General features: G+C 51.3%; 1 protein-coding gene and 1 long non-coding RNA gene across 2 annotated transcripts in view; both read right to left on the minus strand.

Annotated features, from left to right (window-relative positions):
• LOC145503599 (uncharacterized) overlaps positions 1–6,381 on the minus strand; it is a 66,597-nt gene extending 60,216 nt beyond the window's left edge. Inside the window, exon 1 of the long non-coding RNA XR_014051585.1 lies at positions 6,326–6,381. This is a non-coding gene — a long non-coding RNA (uncharacterized LOC145503599). The remainder of the gene's footprint in view (positions 1–6,325) is intronic.
• LOC145545586 (uncharacterized) overlaps positions 1–17,912 on the minus strand; it is a 136,099-nt gene that overhangs the window by 82,155 nt on the left and 36,032 nt on the right. The gene's annotated exons all lie outside the window — the stretch shown is intronic.

The following is a 17,912-nucleotide window of genomic DNA, read 5'->3' on the forward strand; positions in this document are numbered from 1 at the left end:
CTCCTCCAACCTCAAGGCTCTCCTCCCAGGGGCTGCAGGCCCATCTGTCCGGCTGAACAGACCAGAGAAGAGTCGCCTGCTATCTCCCCGCCCCCCACCCCACCACAGCCTGTAAGGAAATGTTCTGAGGTTGACGAGAAGGAGGTGGGTGAGGAAGTACAGGACTCTGAGCGTGGCATCCATGGGGCTGTCGGGCTGGGGGACACAGGCAAGAAGCCCCACAGGCCCCCTCCCTGCAGCCCAGTTTCCATTGTGGACACGTGTGCATGGAGAACTGTTCCCTGAGACAGGTCATGAGAAAAAATGTCACTGGATTTATTAGCTTTTCTGTTGCCACAAATAGAAATTATCTTGCAAATTACCACAAACTCAGTGGCTTAAAGCAACACACATTTATTTTCTTCCACTTCTGGAGGCCAGAAGTTCAAAGTAGGTTTCACAGGGCTAAAACCAAGGTGTTGGCAGGGCTGTGTCCTTCCTGGAGCCTCCCAGGGACAGCCTGCTTCCTTGTCCTTTTCAGCTTCCACAGGCTGCCTGCGTTCCTTGGCTCATGGACCCTCCATCTTCACAGTCAGCACTGGCCAGCTGGGTCTTTCCACACAACATCACTGGGACACCTCCCCTTTCCACACTGGGGCTTCCCTGTGGCTCAGACAGTGAAGAATCTGTCTGTAATGCAGGAGACCCGGGTTCAATCCCTGGGTCGGGAAGATCCCCTGGAGAAGGGAATGCAACCCACTCCAGTCATCTTGCCTGGAGAATCCCATAGACAGAGGAGCCTGGTGGGCCACAGTTCATGGGGCCTCAAAGAGTCGGACACAACTGAGCGAGTAACGCTTCCACACTGGGCCCACTTGGGTAATCCAGGGTAACCTCCCCACCTCAGTGCTCTTGGATGAACCGTATCTGCCAAGTCCCTTTTCCTTTCACAAGTTCTTGGGCTGAGAATGTGTTCATCTGGGGGGAGGGGGTAGTTATTCTGCCCACCACAGTCAAAGGAGAGTGCTTTCCCCGGGAAACACTGTGAATAAGCAGACACCTCCACTGTGGACCAGCGTCTGGGGGGCACTAGACAGCCCCTGGGCAGCACCCACATGTGGTCTTTGTAATCAGAGAGCCACATCTGCTGGGGTCCCTGTGTGCTGACAGCCCTGGGGAAAGACTGTCTCTGGGACCCAGGTCCCCTTGTGAGCAGGCAGGAGACAGGGGGTGTGCCTGCTGTAGGACACCTCCTCCAGGAAGCGGCATTTCTCCTGCTTTGGAAAGAGCTGGAAAGGCTGGGTCTGCGGGGGGTGGCTGGGGCTCCTGGAAGAAAGAGGAGCCCCAAGACTCTGGGCAGCTCCGACCAAGGCAACCCTCAGGCAGTCGGGCCTTCCTGGGGAGCCCTTGGGGGGCTCTGAAGCAGGGGTGAGGTGCGACGTGCAGAGTCTGGCAAACCCAGGAGGGACGACAAGACATGAGAACTTCATCTAAGCGGTGGTGGGGCAGGCCCTGAGAGTGGGCAGCCGGGCATCATGGAAAACAGGCAGGACCACCCAGCCAAGGGACGCCAGAGGCCTGTGCCACGCTATGCCCCAGGCAGGGATGGTGGGAAAGGAATAGGGGCTGCAGGGTGGCACCTGGCAGCCCAGAGCAAAGGAGGCTGGCAGGGCGGGCACTGGGGGACACCAATGTCCAGTCACTGCCCCGAGGGAGTGAATTTCTGCCCCAGAGCCCAGCTCGTTTGAGCACAAAGACAGTCTTTATCCCTTCGAATCTCCAGAGATCACCAACCCTGCAATCTTAGGACTGGATGGCATCCTAAAAAGTCACCTGGTCAGCCTCATCTGCCAGAGGAAGGCTCTGTCAAGCCTTCTGCAGGAGCCCTGAGGTCGCCTGGGGTCACCGGGCAGGTGATGGTGGCGTGAGGCCGGCTGCCCTGTTCCGGCTTCTCCCCCCACGACCACAAAAGACAGGGCAGAGCCAGAAGGGGTCCAGGCCCCTGGTTCCTGTTGCAGTCTCAGAGCCTCCTCTTGAAGCTTCGGGAGTCTGGGGGCACCAGCATCACCAGGGCGGGGGGGGGCCCGGGTGGGAGGGGACCTGGGAGCCAACAGGCCTACCCCCTCACTCCTGGCCCGGCCCCCCTTGCCTGCTGCAGAGCCTTCGGCAACTATTTAACCCCTCGGAGCTCCAGGTTCCCCAGAAAAGAGGGGCTCAGAGCTCCCCGCCCCCCAGAAGGAGTGCATTGTCAGATGCAGCCCCCACCCCGCCCTTTCTCCACCTCCTACCAATTCAAGTCAGGCCAAATTGATTTTTCCTAATCAGTAATTTCTCACTGATTTCCTGTCCTGGCAGCTTCCGAAACTAAAATGACTTGTTGTTGGGGGCCCTCGGGCTGAGCTTCCTGTGGTGTCCCCATGTGGACCACATACCGAGGATGATGACGGGGCGGGCAGGCGCAGGGTCAGCCCCAAGGACCCTGGGCCCGCCCGGCCCATTGTGGTGGCGCAAATGGTTTAATTATTAACTCTTTCTCCAATGCGGTCGGCCTCCCACGCGCATTCATGAGATATTCACCCTCATCTAGTCCAGCATAGTTCGCCGCCCACAGGACAAGGGGACCAGCGTGCTTGGGCTCTGAGTCATTCTCCAGCACCATGTTCAATGCCTGGACAGGGTTATTTGTCGTCAGGAATCACGTCGGCTCTACATGGCAACATCTCACGGCCACCCTGACTTCCCCGGCCTCCCCGGGGCGGCTCTCTGCCTCCAGCCACCTCTTCATCTTCCTGTCTCCACTGCTGCCCGCCCACACCCGGGATCCGTCTGCTCCTCCCAGCATCCTGACCCCTCCTGAACCATGGTCTCCACGGAGACCCCACCTCCAGGCTACCAGAGATTCCAGGCCCCCTCCTCCGACCCAAGCCACCTTCATATCCCCTTCCTGCCCCCCCACCATCTGCTCTCAAGCACCCCCATGTCCTTAGGGAACTCTCTACTTTCTTTTCTCTTTTTTTTTGGCCATGCCCCTCAGCATGTTGAAGCTGAAGCTCCGATACTTTGGCCACCTGATTCAAAGAGCTGACCCATTGGAAAAGACCCTGATGCTGGGAATGATTGAAAACGGGAGGAGAAGGGTTGAGGATGAGATGGTTGGATGGCATCACCGACTCAAAGGACATGAGTCTGAGCAAATTCTGGGAGACAGTGAAGGACAAGGAAGCCTGGCGTGCTGCAGTCCATGGGGTTGCAAAGAGTCGGACAGAACTGAGCGACTAAACAACACAATGGAAGCAAGGTGAGTGCTTCCTGTGTTCATTTCCTGTGGCCACTGTGACAAACTGCTACAAAGTGGGTGGCTGAAGACTCCTGAAAGCTTTTCTGTCTCGTCTCTGGAGACTGAAAGTCCAAAATGAAGGCATCAGCTGGGCCATGCTCCCTCTGACAACTCAAGGCCCAGACCCGTCCTTGCCTCTCCTCAGCTTCCGGTGTTGCCAGCAGCCCTCAGTGATCCTCGGCTTGTAGATGCATCACTGCAGCTCTGGCTCCATCATCCATGGCTCCTCCCTGTGTCCTCTCTGCATATGTGCCCAAACGCCCCTCTTCTCGTAAAGACCCCAGTCATTGAGTTAGGACCACCCACAGGACTTCATCTTAGTTAGAATACATCTACAAAAGCCCTGTGTCCAAATAAAGGCCTTCCCTGGTGGCTCAAATGGTAAAGAATCCACCTTCAATGCAGGAGACACAGGAGATGCGGGTTTGATCCCTGGGTCGGGAAGATCCCCTGGAGAAGGGAATGTCTACCCACTCCAGTATTCTTGCCTGGAGAATCCCATGGACAGAGGAACCTGATGGGCTATTGTCCATGGGGTCAGCAAGAGTCAAGCACAACAGAGGGACTAACACTTTCACCAAATAAAGTCACATTCACAAGCATCAGGGCTTAGGATGTGAAACATCCCTTTTGGGGGGACATAATGCTCCTGCCAACACTGATCTGGTATCTGCCTGAGCCTCAGTTTTCTTATCTTCAAAGTAACAACACCTGCTCCCTCAGGGAGGTTGTGAGGATGTGATGAAATAACGCAGGTAGAGACTGGCCACTTCCTGGCACACATTGCTCAACCCTTTTCTGTCAAGACCCACAAGAGGTCCTTGCAGGTATGATTCCGGGCCCACCTGCCGCTGCATCTCCTTTCCTCTTTCTTCCTCTCTCGAAAACGTCAGAGCGAGAGTGACGATCCCGGGGGCCAAATGTGAAATCTGCGCTACTTTTTTTTCTTTTTAATTAAGTTTTAATTACAACTTTGCCACATTATTACGAAGATCAACTTTGGGTTTGGGGGAGGGTTGTTTTGATTGTTGTTTTTTTTTAATATTTTGTTTATTATTTGGCTGTGCTGGGTCTTAGTTGCAGCACATGGGATCTTCCATCTTCGTTGAGGCATGCAGAATCTTTAGCATTCCAACTCTTAGCTACAGCCTCTGGGATCTAGTTCCCTGACCTGGGATCTACTCCTTTGCATTGGGAATGCACAGTCTTAGCCACTGGACCATCAACCAGGGACATCCCCAAAGATCAATTCTTGAAGCATCAATTGTTCTTAAACAAATAAGAGCCATCCGTTTCAATCCAGCACAGACTTTCTGAGTTTCTGAGAGAGCCTCTGTCTGTCCTTCACCCTTCCCCCAGCCCAGGGCAGCTGTCACTTCCTCGAGAGCCCGAATCCCAGCTCGCCTCACTAGCTGCACAGCCATGGACAAGTCCTTCCAGCAATCTGAACCACCTCCATTTCTCATCCATGAAATACTAGCACACTCTTCATGGGCGGGCTGTGAAGGTGGGTGGAATACTCTCGTGACCCAGCAGGTACCTGGCAGATCCCAAGGGCTCAGGAACTGTGAGCTGTTCTAGTCTTTGTGCCAACACTTCTCCTGGGCAAAGAGAGTCTCCTCCATCAATCAGAGAGCAAGGCCAGAGGTGTTCTCTTCCTAACCTGAAAGTGATAGTGGCAGTTGCTCAGTCGTGTCTGACTCTTTGCGACCCCATGGACTGTAGCCCACCAGGCTCCTCTGTCTATGGGATTTCCCAGGCAAGAAAACTGAAGTGGGTTGCTCTTTCCTTCTCCAAGGGATCTTCCCGACCTAAGGATTGAATCTGCGTCTCCTGTATTGCAGACAGGTTCTTTTCTGAGCCTGGATGCATGCATTCTAAGTTGCATCAGTCGTGTCTGACTCTTTGTAACCCCACGGACTGTAGCCCACCAGACTCCTCTGTCCCTGGGGATTCTCTAGGCAAGAACACCCTCCTAAATTCAACAATAAGCTATTTGCTGAGTCTCATCAGAGTCCTCTCTCTGAGGTCCCATTAGCCACTTCACTTAGAGCTTCTCTACACTCAGACCTGGCAGTCAGGAGCTCCTGAAGGGTGAATGACTCAGAAGGACCCCCAGGGGGCACAGAGCTGATGTCCAGTCGCACAGAGAGACTCTTTCCCCCTTGCCCCCACCTCTCCTAGACATCTCTCTTCTTCTCTGTCTCAGCGATGACCCAGCCTAGGCTATCTAGTCAGGCTGCTGACAGCAAACATATTTCTAACTCCAGGGAATTAAAATTAATTTTGTTCTAAATTCAAAGTAGAGTTTCCATATGACCCAGCAATCCCACTTCTGGGCTTATCCAGACAAAACTACAATTCACAAAGATATTTACATGAACCCCAGTAATCACAACAGCACTTTTCACAATAGCCAAGACATGGAAACAACCTAAATGTCCATCGACAGATGATTGGATAAAGAAGATGTGGTACATATATACAACGGAATACTACTCAGCCATGAAAAAGAATGAAATAATGCCATTTGCAGTAACATGGATGCAACTAGAGATTATCATTCTAAGTAAGTCAGAAAGAGAAAGACAAATACCATATGATAGCACTTATATGTGGAATCAAAATATGACACGAATGAACTTACCTACAAAATATAAACAAACTCACAGACATAGAGAACAGACTTATGGTTGCCAAGGGGGTGGGTGGTGGAGGAGGGAAGGATTGGGAGCTTGGGATTAGCGGGTGCAAACTATTACATATAGAATGAATGAACAACAAGGTCCTACTGTGGAGTACAGGGAACTCTATTCAATATCCTGTAATAAACCATAATGGAAAAGAATATGAAAAAGAAATATGTATAAAAAGAAAAAAAAAACTCCTGTTGTTCTGAAAATGCCCCGGGCAGCTGTGAGAATTTGAAGACTCCTAGCAGGGTGGGAATTCTGTGCTCGGCTCCAGGCTGCCTGTCCTCAGGAGGCCCCCCAGACTGTCTCACCTCACCTTCCAGAGTCTGGTCCAGGCGAGGAAGTTGGCCTCAAACTGTCTCCCTGCCCCCAGGGCTCCTCTGGCCAGAATCTCTGTTCTTAAAGCATGAAAGAGACAAGGCTGTTAAAATCTCTTTTCCCTTCCTTGCATTTTCCTCCCTCGCATTCCTAAAACACTCTCCTCCACCCCTGCAGTCCTGTGTGGCTGGCCTCTCTTATTTCTGTTTACGTTGCACGAAATTGGAGACTTTTAGAAGAACTGATAAGAATGAAACACTGGGAGGAAAGAGGAGCTAACATCTTAATTAGACATTAACATTCGGCCAATGGGAATTCTTACTGAAGGGCCAGGCAGATTTTCCCAGAAACACTGCTGCATAATTATTTTCCATTTTTCTTTCATTATCATTCATTCAGCATCATTCATGTTATAATTTTTCAGGCTTCTTCCTTGTCCACTTTAATAGTAGTGTGTAATTTTCCCCAAGTGGGCATGGCTGGGTTTGTTTTGTCTTGTTGGTGAGCGGGTTGGTTTGCTTTTTACTTATAAACTGTTGTTTTTCTCATTCCATAGATGGGGAAGTGAAAGGACAAAGTGCAAGGAGATTTCTTAACGTGAGTGACTCTGGAGCCTATTTAGAGAAAGTTGTTCCTAGGGTGGCACCTGACAGGGGTGGGCAAGGGAGGACAGCTCATCTCTGCTCAGCGACTACGAGGTGGCACGGGGCCCCCTAAATGCACAGAAAGACCTTCCCCTCAGAACATCTCTGGGCCCACTAAGTGGGGTGTGGGTCCCCTATCAGCCCAGGTCCCTAGCAGTAATGAGACATTTTCTCAGGACCAGGGCTGGCTCTGGGAAAGGACCATCCACTAAGACTCACTCATTATGCTATGCTATGCTAAGTCGCTTCAGTCGTGTCCGACTCTGTGCGACCCCATAGACGGCAGCTCACCAGGCTCCGCTGTCCCTAGGATTCTCCAGGCAAGAATACTGGAGTGGGTTGCCATTTCTTTCTCCAGTGCATGAAAGGGAAACGTGAAAGTGAAGTCGCTCAGTCGTGTCCGACTCTTAGCGACCCCATGGACTGTAGCCTACCAGGCTCCTCCGTCCATGGGATTTTCCAGGCAAGAGTACTGGAGTGGGGTGCCATTGCCTTCTCCGAGACTCACTCATTGGTCAGTGTTAAATGAGAGCAGCTGATTTTTGAAGTTTTTTAAACAAAATTTTTTAAACTTTTTATTCTGTTTTGGAGTACAGCTGATTAGCAATGTTGTGATAGTTTCAGGTGGACAGCAAAAGAACTCAGCCATACAAACACATATATCCATTCTTCCCCAAACCCCTCTCCTGTCCAGGCTGCCACGTAACACTGAGCAGAGTTCCCTGTGCTTCCCTGGTGGCTCAGATGGTTAAGAATTCCTGCCTAAAGAATTCCATGCACAGAGGAGCCTGTTGGGCTATAGTCCATGGGGTCGCAATACAGTAGGTCGTTGTTGGTTATCCATTTTAAACACAGCACTGTGTACCTGTCAAAACTCACTAAATACCCCTTTCCCTCCTCCTTTCCCCCAGAAACCATAAGTTCAGCTGATTTTTAGTCCAATATGCCTGAACTGGGCTTCCCAAGGGTGTGCTAGTGGTAAAGAACCCACCTGCCAATGCAGGAGACACAGGAGATGTGGGTTCGATCCCTGGGCTGGAAAGATCCTCTGGAGTAGGAAACGGCTACCTGCTCCAGTATTCTTGCCTGAAGAATCCCACAGACAGAGAAGCCTGGCTAAGAGCGGTAGGGTTGCAAAGAGTCAGACACGACTGAAGCCACGTAGCACACACACACGTACTCATGCCTGAACTAAGGATATTGCCTCAAGATGCATCAGAAAAGGCATCTCAGTTCTTGGTTTTTCCACTGACCCAAAGCTGCAACCTCTCTGGTCCCTAAAACTACTAAAACTCCCCAGAAATATTGACTCTCCTGGACTCAGGCAAGCGATCGCTGGGTAACTGTCCCAAACAGTCCTTTCCCCCCACCCTCCATCGGCCCCTTTGCTGTGGGTTCAGCCAGCACAGCCATTGCGCCTCAGGAACTGTCCCCACATGGGGTCCCCTAGAAAATATCCCCACACGAGTTCCCCTAGAAAACATCCCCGGAAGCCTCCAAGGGCTCCAAAGCCTGCCTTTTAAAACTCTCCGGAGCCCAGGAGCCCAGGAGCCCAGAGGCGGGGTAACCTAACACTCCTTTCTGATAAGCACTGTCTTTTGCCCAAACACAATGGTCCTCGGTCGCTTTCACTGGGGCTTTGAACTCTGCACAAAACCCTCCCTCCCCTAACTGCCCGCTGGAGCTGGCCCTGGGGGCCCGGCCGTGTCAGCGTTTCCTTTGTGGTCTGTTTTTAAGGTGCTTATAATGGAGTCTTTTTTCTGCTCCACGCTCACCACCACCCCCCACCTCCGATAGGTGAAATCTCAGTCTGGAAGGCTATTCCGCTGCTTTCCAATCACACATGCTCTTTTCTTAATGCCTGGGAATAAGCTGGGCTGCTTTTGAGCAAAGGGGTGGGGGGTGAGGGTGGAGTGGTGAGGGGGCGGGGCAGGAAACTGGGAGAATTCAGATGCTCTGGGTACTAACCAAGCAACTGGAAAGCTTCGTGGGAACAAGGTTGAGAAAGGCACTTTGCTGGTGCCTGTTTCTCCCTCTGGCCCCTACCCACCAGCTGGTATGCAAAAAAAATCACTGGAAAGTTAAACAGCTCCTAGGTAGACTAGCAGCCAGTCCTTTCGTCCTCAGAAGCAATGTTTCAGCGTCCCAGGGGCCCCAGCCAGCCCGCAGAATCGGATTCCCTCCCTGGGGTTTCTGGTCTTTCACACTAATGATGACACTGTGTTTTGAGTCTAAGGGGGAGGGGGTGGAGCGGAGAGGCAGCTCCAGGGGAAGGAGAGCCCGAGAGGGAGGCTCCCCCAACCCCGCCGCTCTCCAGGCAAGGTGAGCATGGCGAGGTGCAGAGTGGGTAGCATCTGTCCTCCATGAAGCCTCACCCCGCCATCTCTGGGCCCTCTCTCCCTGGGTACCAGTCCTGAGCTCTGACTCCAAAGTGTGCACTCTACAGCACCCTGTCCTCCGGGGATGAGGCCAGACAAGCCTGCCCACCCTTCCGTCCCCAAGCCTCCACTACTCCTGCAGGCTAATCCCTGCTCCCAGTGCCAGGCCCAGGGCCCCGCTTGATCCCTGCAGGCCTGGAGGCAGGTCCCCAGGTGAGCACCCTCCCGTGGGCAGCAGCCATGGCCCCACACAGCCGATTGGAGGACATCGCTTGGCCTCCAGGGACAGTTCCTCCTCTATCAAGTGAAGATACCCGGACCTTTGTCCTTCTCATGTGACCCTTACATAGACATGCTCATTTAAAAACTATGTGTTTGTAAAGCCAAGTGAGTAGACTTGCACGCAGCATCGAGAAATGAAATGAGAGTAGGGACAGTTCAGAAGAAGCTACTTTGAAGCCACCTGCCCCACCAATCCTCGCTCCTTGGCTGGCCTTGACTTTCAGGGCCTTTCCTTCCCCAAAGCCCCAAGCTTTCCCTGATGGCTCTAGGTCAAGGACAGCAGAGCTCCCTTGGCAGAGAAGGCAAGTGATCTTTTACAAATTGACGTGTTGGTGAAGCCGGGACCTCCTTTTTCCTGGGAGCCCACGTCTGCACACAGCTGGAAGCATACCCCCTGGGCCCCCCTCCCTGCCCCAAATGAGCCATGCCACTGATCCACAGGTCAGGAATTAACTGTAACACAGACTGGCCTCTGTCTGTGGGTACCCTTGATCTCTCCACCTATTATCTTACCTCCATTCTCTCATGAAGCTCTTGTGGGCAGGCTACGCATAAAGCGATCACAATATGGCTATGGAACCTCCAAGAGGCCAGGGGAACTCCAAGTGTTTCTCTCGAGACACATGCGCCATACTTTGGGCAAACCCAGGACGGGAAAGAAGTTGATGATACCATCAATGATGGTATAATTAAATTTGTCTATATTTATTTTTGTCTTTCCCTTTTATTTTTTGAATTATGAAGATATGATAACACATTTATAGGAGACTTGGAAAATACAGAACAAAGTTACATATAGTGCCATTATATATTACAATTGTTTAAGTAGATAAATTAAGATTTTTAGGTAGAGTTTCAATATCAAACTCTCAGGAATTAATTGAGTGAAGGTACAGATACAATCAATGATGATGCAATTAAATTCTTTATAACAGGTTTTCTTTAAGTTCACTTTCAGTAGAAAAGTGCATACGTTTTTCATAGGTGAACATTTTTCATCGTACCTACAGGTAACTTTTTAATAACTCATTCCAAAAAGCCAGGTGTCCCTACAAGGATAATGAAGCATCATTGAAAAAGTAGCAAGGCCTCACTTGAAATCTTGCTGGAGATTAAACTGAGAACCCAATGGCAGCCCCATTTCTATTCCACGTGGATGCCATCTGCCCACGGGGCCAATATGCAGACCTTAGAATGACACGCCCAACATGCTCATCTGGGCTGTGGATTGTCGGGGTTTCTTGCTTCCTTCTGTTTTCTCCCCCCAGCTGACTTTCTAGAAGTGAAAATCCAAAGCTGTCCATCTTGTGGGGAAGGAGAATGAGGGCACGCAGTCTGCTGTTGGTGTTGGCTTGTCCGTCCTTTGATAGCTCAGTTGGTAAAGAATCTGCACGATGCAGGAGACCCCAGTTTGATTCCTGGGTTGGATTAAATTAAAGATCCCCTGAGAAGGGATAGGCTACCCCCTCCAGTATTCTTGGGCTTCCCTTGTGACTCAGCTAGTAAAGAATCTGCCTGCAATGCGGGAGAGCTGGGTTCGATCCCTGGGTTGGGAAGACCCCCAGGAGAAGGGAAAGACTACCCACTCCAGTCTTCTGGCATGGAGAATTCCACAGACTGTATAGTCCACAGGGTCACAAAGAGTTGGACATGACTGAGCGACTTTGACTTTTCACTGTCCGTCATTTACCAAGTTCTCAGTGACATCACTGCCCCAGCATGGGTTCACCCCGTGACTCTGTGTCCCATGCCAGGCTGGACGCTGAGCAGTTAGAAAGTTCCAAGCATGGTTGTTATCACCCTGGGGCAGCTGGTTGAACAAGCTCAGGGGTTCCCAAGCGGGGACCCTCTTGGTGAAGTCTGGAGACATTTGCGGGGTCACTCGGGAGAAGGGTGCTATTGGCATCTAGTGGGCGCAGGCCAGGGATGCTGTACACCCTACGAGGCAGCAGCTGGCCCTGCTCTAGTTGAGGAGGTGCCAGATGGACACACCTGACTCTGAGGGAACGGGGCAGGGAGATTCTGAGCACCCCAAGGGGCAGAGGAAATGGAGACAGGCCACCAGGGTGGCTGCAGCCCCCGCTTCCATTTTTGTAAAATACGAGGTTTAAAGTTCGTGCTTTTATTAACTACCATTGCCGGAGCTGATTCCACCCCTTTCTTTCTTAGACATAAAAATCTTGTTCGACTCTCACAGGCTTAAATTAGGAATATTTGGTGGTGTGATCATGTATGTTTAAAACCAAACAGAAATTTCCTGTTCTCCAGCACAAAATAAAATTCAAGTTTATAAAAGGGCCTGTAAAATCTCATAATCAAGCCCATTAGCTGAGCAAAATGCTCCACTTTGATTCTGTGGTGTTTAGCTTTCTTTTCTTAGCACTACTTCATTAGCGTGCTTTTAACGGAGACTCTTCCAGCCTGCTTCTTGAAATTGCCGAAAAAGAAAACACACGGCTTTAACACACAAGAGACGAGAGCTGTCATCCCTCCCCCTCCAAATCTGAAGGCTCAGGGAGAGCAGAGAAGGCTGGGGGGGCACCCGCCGTCCAGCGTGCCCCCTCCCCCAGAAGCATGTCTTAGTAGGGTGCTGGAATCTTCTCCCGCATTTTTGCTCCCTGGCCTCATTGCCAGTGGCCTCGCTAATTTCCAGTTCTTTGCTGCTTCAGAAGACCAGATTTTCTTGATTAATAACAAAAGGTTTTGTTGGGATCAGAGCTGTTTCCCACCATCTCTATGCAAACCCCGGCAACACAGACTGCGGATATTAGCATTTCAAGGCGCTTCCTATTACGGAGGCAAGAAAAGCCCCTCTTGGTGGGTAAAATCCATTTTGTCCTCTCTGGTGACATCTGTTCTAACTTTTAAAGCCAGAAAGGAAACTAGATAATGCCAGTTCTTTGATTTACAGCACTGCTCCTCAGGATGTCGCCCAGCTCACTCGGGAGAACCCAGAAGTAATTCTGGGTACTTTGTCTTTTCCATTCAAGTACTTTGTCTTTTCCATAATTTCTTAAATACATGTTCAACGACTTCTACAACTCACAGACTTGAGTGTCTTAAACTTCTATTTTGGGGGGGAGAAATTGTAAATGTTTATTGCTTCAGATCCTCTTGTGTTTCATCTTCGAGTCTCCCAAAGAGAAGTTCGCATGAGTGAAGTGAGGAAATCGAAGGAGACCAGATTAGGCCACAGCAGTATGTATACATATTGGGCTTCCCTAGTGGCTCAGACGGTAAAGAATCCGTCTGCAATGCAGGAGAACCAAGTGCGATCCCTGGGTTGGGAAGATCCCCTGGAGGAGGGGATGACAACCCAATCCAGTATTCTTGCCTGGAGAATCTCATGGACAGAGGAGCCTGGCGGGCTGCAGTCCATGGGGTCGCAGAGTCGGACACGACTGAGTAACTAACGCACTAAGGCAGAAAAAGCCCCACAAGTGATAGGATATCGAGGGAAAGAAGAGAAACCCGCCAGATCGCTGCCTCCTCCTACCATCTGGGCTGCAGCCTCTGGGGTCCCTTACCCTGGTCATCCGCGAACAAAGCTGGAGGCAGATCTCAGCCGGTTCTCCATTCACTATTCATTCAAGGGTCCCTGCACTCCATATGCATTCCGCCAACTGCTGTGCTAAAAGCAGGGCCTCCTCCCAGGATTGACATGGTAATGAAGTGCCCGTGCAGCTCCTGAAAAGACCGCCCTAGGTATGTGCCCTTTCTGACAAATCCACCCTTTCACCCCGCGGAGGCCCCCAAATTATCTCATAACACTGCAACATCTGTGCAGAGAGCTCCCGTCTTTGGAGCAGGGCATGTTTATCATGTGGCCTGGTCTTCCTTCTCTGGGTGGGTCCTCTCCTCTCACCTTCACCACACACACACACACACACCCCCGAACACCCCCATCCCCTGCAGCCTCCCTGCTCCAAAGGGGCAGCACCCAGAGGTGCTGAGGTCCCCGGAATGCTGAGCACCTGGCATTTTATTTGCTCACTTTCAGGTGTTAAAGGTGGACCAAAGAGTTAAACTATGTCATATGAACTTGCTGTCAGAGAACCTTATAATTAGCCCGGCAAGGAAGCCAGACGAACGCTGGGGGGTTGGGGTGGGCGGGGGAGTGGAGAGGTGGGGGAAGGGAGAAGTGAGCTAATGAATTTTGCTCAGACTCTAGCAGATGACATTTGCTCAACTAATAAGTGTGTTTGAACTTTATTTAAACTGGCCCAGGTCAATAAAACCCAAGGGGAGGCAGTGAGGCTGGGAGAATTTATAGAAAGACCACGCCATCTGCAACTTATATGTGTTCTGCCCCGATACAATGATTTCATTTGATTTGACATTTAAGAGCCCTTTTTGGAATGAAAAAGGAATATTTCTATATTCTACTTGCAATAACCTCACCTGACTCTGCACATGGCCAAGAAGAATAAAGGTCACATTCATGGCACCCCATTGAGGCTTCCTGGGGAGGGGGGTGCCCAGGAGGGGCAGAGCAGGGCTGTTCCCGTGGAATATCTGGGGGCCCCTGTGGCCTCTGAGTGCTCAGGCTCGTTTTGTTTCCCCACGTCCAACTTCAAGTGATGGTTTGCATAAAATGTTCTTGACCGCATACGAGATGGATTTTTGGCTGCCAACCGGGACCCCCAGAGCGGCCGCCAAGAAACCAGGCTCTCCGTGCAGAGCAGCAGGGAGGCAGGCCAGCACGGCCCCCGGCTTCTGCCAGCGCCCCAATCCCTCTTCAGAATCTTTCCAAAGTTTCTAGGTCAATACTGAACTGTCCTGCCTTTGCAGGACCTGGAAACGCTTCCCTGGCAAACACTTGTCATCCTTGAAAAAGAAGCCCTCTGCCTGCTGACCTCTGGGGGCCACAGGCTCAGAGGATGAGAAAAAGCAGGCATTGGGCTGGGTGTCCTCCCAGGAGGGACCGCACCCTCTTGTGAACACTCCAGGTCTGAAGACCCGCTTTCTGGGGGGCATGGGAAGGAGCTTGGGTTCTAAACCTGGGATGTCCACAGACCGCTGGCAGGACCCTTCACGATGCTTGACGGACTGGGGTGTGGGATGGGGAAGGGGAGACTGGAGATGGGACCCCTGCCCCATCCCTGTCCTGGGCCCCCTGACTATCAGCAGTGAGCCCGCCCCCTTCACCTTCCTCCTCCTCCAGGCCAGAGGGTGGGGGGAGCAAAGGTGGGCTGGAGGGAGCCCCAGACTCAGGCCTCAGGGGTTCTTCCTGGAAGACAGGAGCTGTGGATCTAAGAGAACACCCCCATTCCTTTATTTTCTCAAAAATCTGGCCCCTGGTTTATCAGTTAATCAAGACCCACTCTCTCACAGTGGCCGCACCCTCAGGCAAACAGTCCTTGCAAAGCATCTGGTGCTGATTCCAGGCATCATTAAGAACCTCTGAGCACTGCTGGGCTGTCCTGTCAGGAGCCACGCTGCCCTCTCCGCGTGGGGCAGAGGCTGGGGCCCCCCACACGGAGCCTTCAAGGCCATGTGTCCTGCGAGGTGAGCCCCTGGTGGGGATGCCCCTAGTGCTCCCACAGGGTCTGCAGGCATCGCTCTCTTCCCTAGGGTCTCCGCCCCGGCAGAGACCGTCTGACATGGCAGGTGATATAGGGCAGATGCCTCCTCGGAGGTCACAGGGCCCTTGGGCTTCAGCCAACCGGGGACTCTTTCAGGCTAGAACCCCCGACGCTGGCTGGAATCATGCCCCGCTCCCCTCCACACACACACCTGACTGGCATGATCTGCAGAAATCGCAGCATGCAGGAACCCCTGACATTTCCAGTTCAGCTCAATTCAGTCGCTCAGTCGTGTCCAACTCTTTGCGACCCCATGGACTGCAGCACACCAGGCCTCCCTGTTCATCACCAACTCCTGGAGTTTACTCAAACTCATGTCCATCGAGTCGATAATGCCATCCAACCATCTCATCCTCTGTCGTCCCCTTCTCCTCCTGCCTTCACTCTTTCCCGGCATCAGGGTCTTTTCAAATGAATCAGTTCTTTGCATCAGGTGGCCAAAGTATTGGAATTTCAGCTTCAGCATCAGTCCTTCCAATGAATATTCAGGACTGATTTCCTTTAGGATAGACTGGTTGGATCTCCTTGCAGTCCAAGGGACTCTCAAGAGTCTTCTCCAACACCACAGTTCAAAAGCATCAATTCTTCAGTGCTCAGCTTTCTTTATAGTCCAACTCTCAAATCCATACATGACTACTGGAAAAACCATAGCTTTGACTGGACAGACATTTCCAGAGGGGCAGCTAAAGGGCCTTCATGACAGGGATCTCCTAATGCCCCAACCCCCTCTCCACGAGTCAGCAGTCGGTCCTCTGTGCCCAGCTCCTGCCTCTCTTCGCCCCATGAGTGCTTGGGGTGAAGTTGTACCCGACTCTTTGCGACCCCATGGACTGTAGCCCACCAGGCTCCTCTGTCCATGGGATTCTCCAGGCAAGAATACTGGAGTGGGTTGCTGTGCCCTCCTCCAGGGGATCTTCCCAACCCAGGGATCGAACCCGCATCTCTTGTGTTTCTTGTATTGATAGGTGGGTTCTTTACCACTAGCGCTACCTGGGAAGCCATCTAACACCTAATATCAGTACCCACACCGCCTCCAAATCTCATAGCTTGTGTTTCCTCACGCAGAAGCCCACCCACCATATGTACACTGTCACCAGCCGACGAGATTAGCTGCTGCCAAGGAGGATGGGGGTCCATGGAAAGAAACTCCAGGTGAGAAAGAGCCCTTTCTCTAGTGCCCCAGGGTGGGCATCTAGGTGCCCAAGCCCCCGTTCCAGGCCCACAGAACCAGACCCAATACGATGGCTGTCATTTCAGGCAGTACATATAGTCCTAGATCACTAAACCACCTCCATTCAGGCCTGAATCACTTCTGGGAGTCTAACATACCACTGTTTTTGTTTTTGTTTTCTGCTTTTCCATTTTACAACCTTCCTAAATCATCACCCACCACTTCTCCAGAAGTCCAGCTTACAACAGCCAGTCTGTGCACTGTCATCTCATTGCAAAACCCATTTATCTTCCTTAAATATCCCAGAGCAGTAAAACTAAAAATATTATCAAGTTATTTTGGCAGGAGTTACCAATAGCCTTTCCACAGCATTTAGCTTCCTCATTTCCCTGACCTGAGTTTAAAGGAAAAAATATATGTGTGGATCCCTCCGAAGATCTACATTTTGGAAAGGTATCACCTAATCGCTTCCTTCTGTCAGTATCGTCCATCCACTGGGCCCTTCGGTGCCCCAAGGACTCATTCCCTGTCTTCAGGGTCTCCCTCCTTTCCTGCCAGCCCACCCCCTATCCCGTATCCAATTACACCCGTGGTTTAAAGCATAACTCACTTATCTCTTAGTCAACCAAACCCTGTAGCTGGTCAGCAAATATTGACTAATGAGCCTCATGTAGTCTGTGTCTCCAATACCTCCCCTACCCCTTCCCCTTCCCTCCCCATCCAGCCACTCGGCTTGTTGGGTCATTTCCCCGCTTCCAAATTCCTACACTCTCAGGGGTAAGTACCTTCTTCATCCTGGTCCACAAGCCGCTGACCAGAGACCGCCGATCACTAGACCAGCAGATGGGCCCCATGGTCGCAGGAACAAGGCCAAGGACTCACACAGACCAGCTCCTTTTTTCAGACTAACAGTTTATTGATACTGAAAAAAACCCATCTCAGCACCAGGTAACTGCATTTCAATCACTCAGTGAATGCCCACCAACTATATACTAAGAAAATCAAGCAAGGCATAAATAAATAAAGCTTGGCACCCAACCTTGATGTCTGATGAGGAGCACAGAAGCAGACCCGGATATGGGGGAATTTTACACGCAGGGAGGTCAGGGCTAGAGCACAGGTGGGCACAAGTGCTGTAGAAGCATGGACGAGGGGGGTTCTCCAAGCATCAGAGGAACAAAAAAAGGGTTAAAAACAAGGGCACACGGAGCAGGAACTCGAAGGGTGAGAGTTTGCCAGACAGAGAAGGGAGAAGGGAGATCCAGGCAGGGGGCCTGGGAAGCATGGGTGAGTCTATTTCTTTACCTCCATCCATGAATCTATGCTAAAGTGATACCAATGGCCTGTGACAGCCCCAGGCCAGGAGTGGGGTGAAGGGACACAGAACAGTGAGGCGTTGAGTGTAAAACTAAAGATGTCAAAAAGAAAAATCAGTGATCAAGATACATCTTTTTTTTTTTTAATGCAGTACCTAAGGAGTCAAAATTAATGCATAATCCATGGCTAACAAAATACTACACTTTTA

This window comes from Giraffa tippelskirchi, chromosome 4 (genome assembly GCF_054371585.1).
Source record: "Giraffa tippelskirchi isolate mGirTip1 chromosome 4, T2T-mGirTip1v1.2.pri, whole genome shotgun sequence".
NCBI classification, from domain to species: domain Eukaryota; kingdom Metazoa; phylum Chordata; class Mammalia; order Artiodactyla; family Giraffidae; genus Giraffa; species Giraffa tippelskirchi.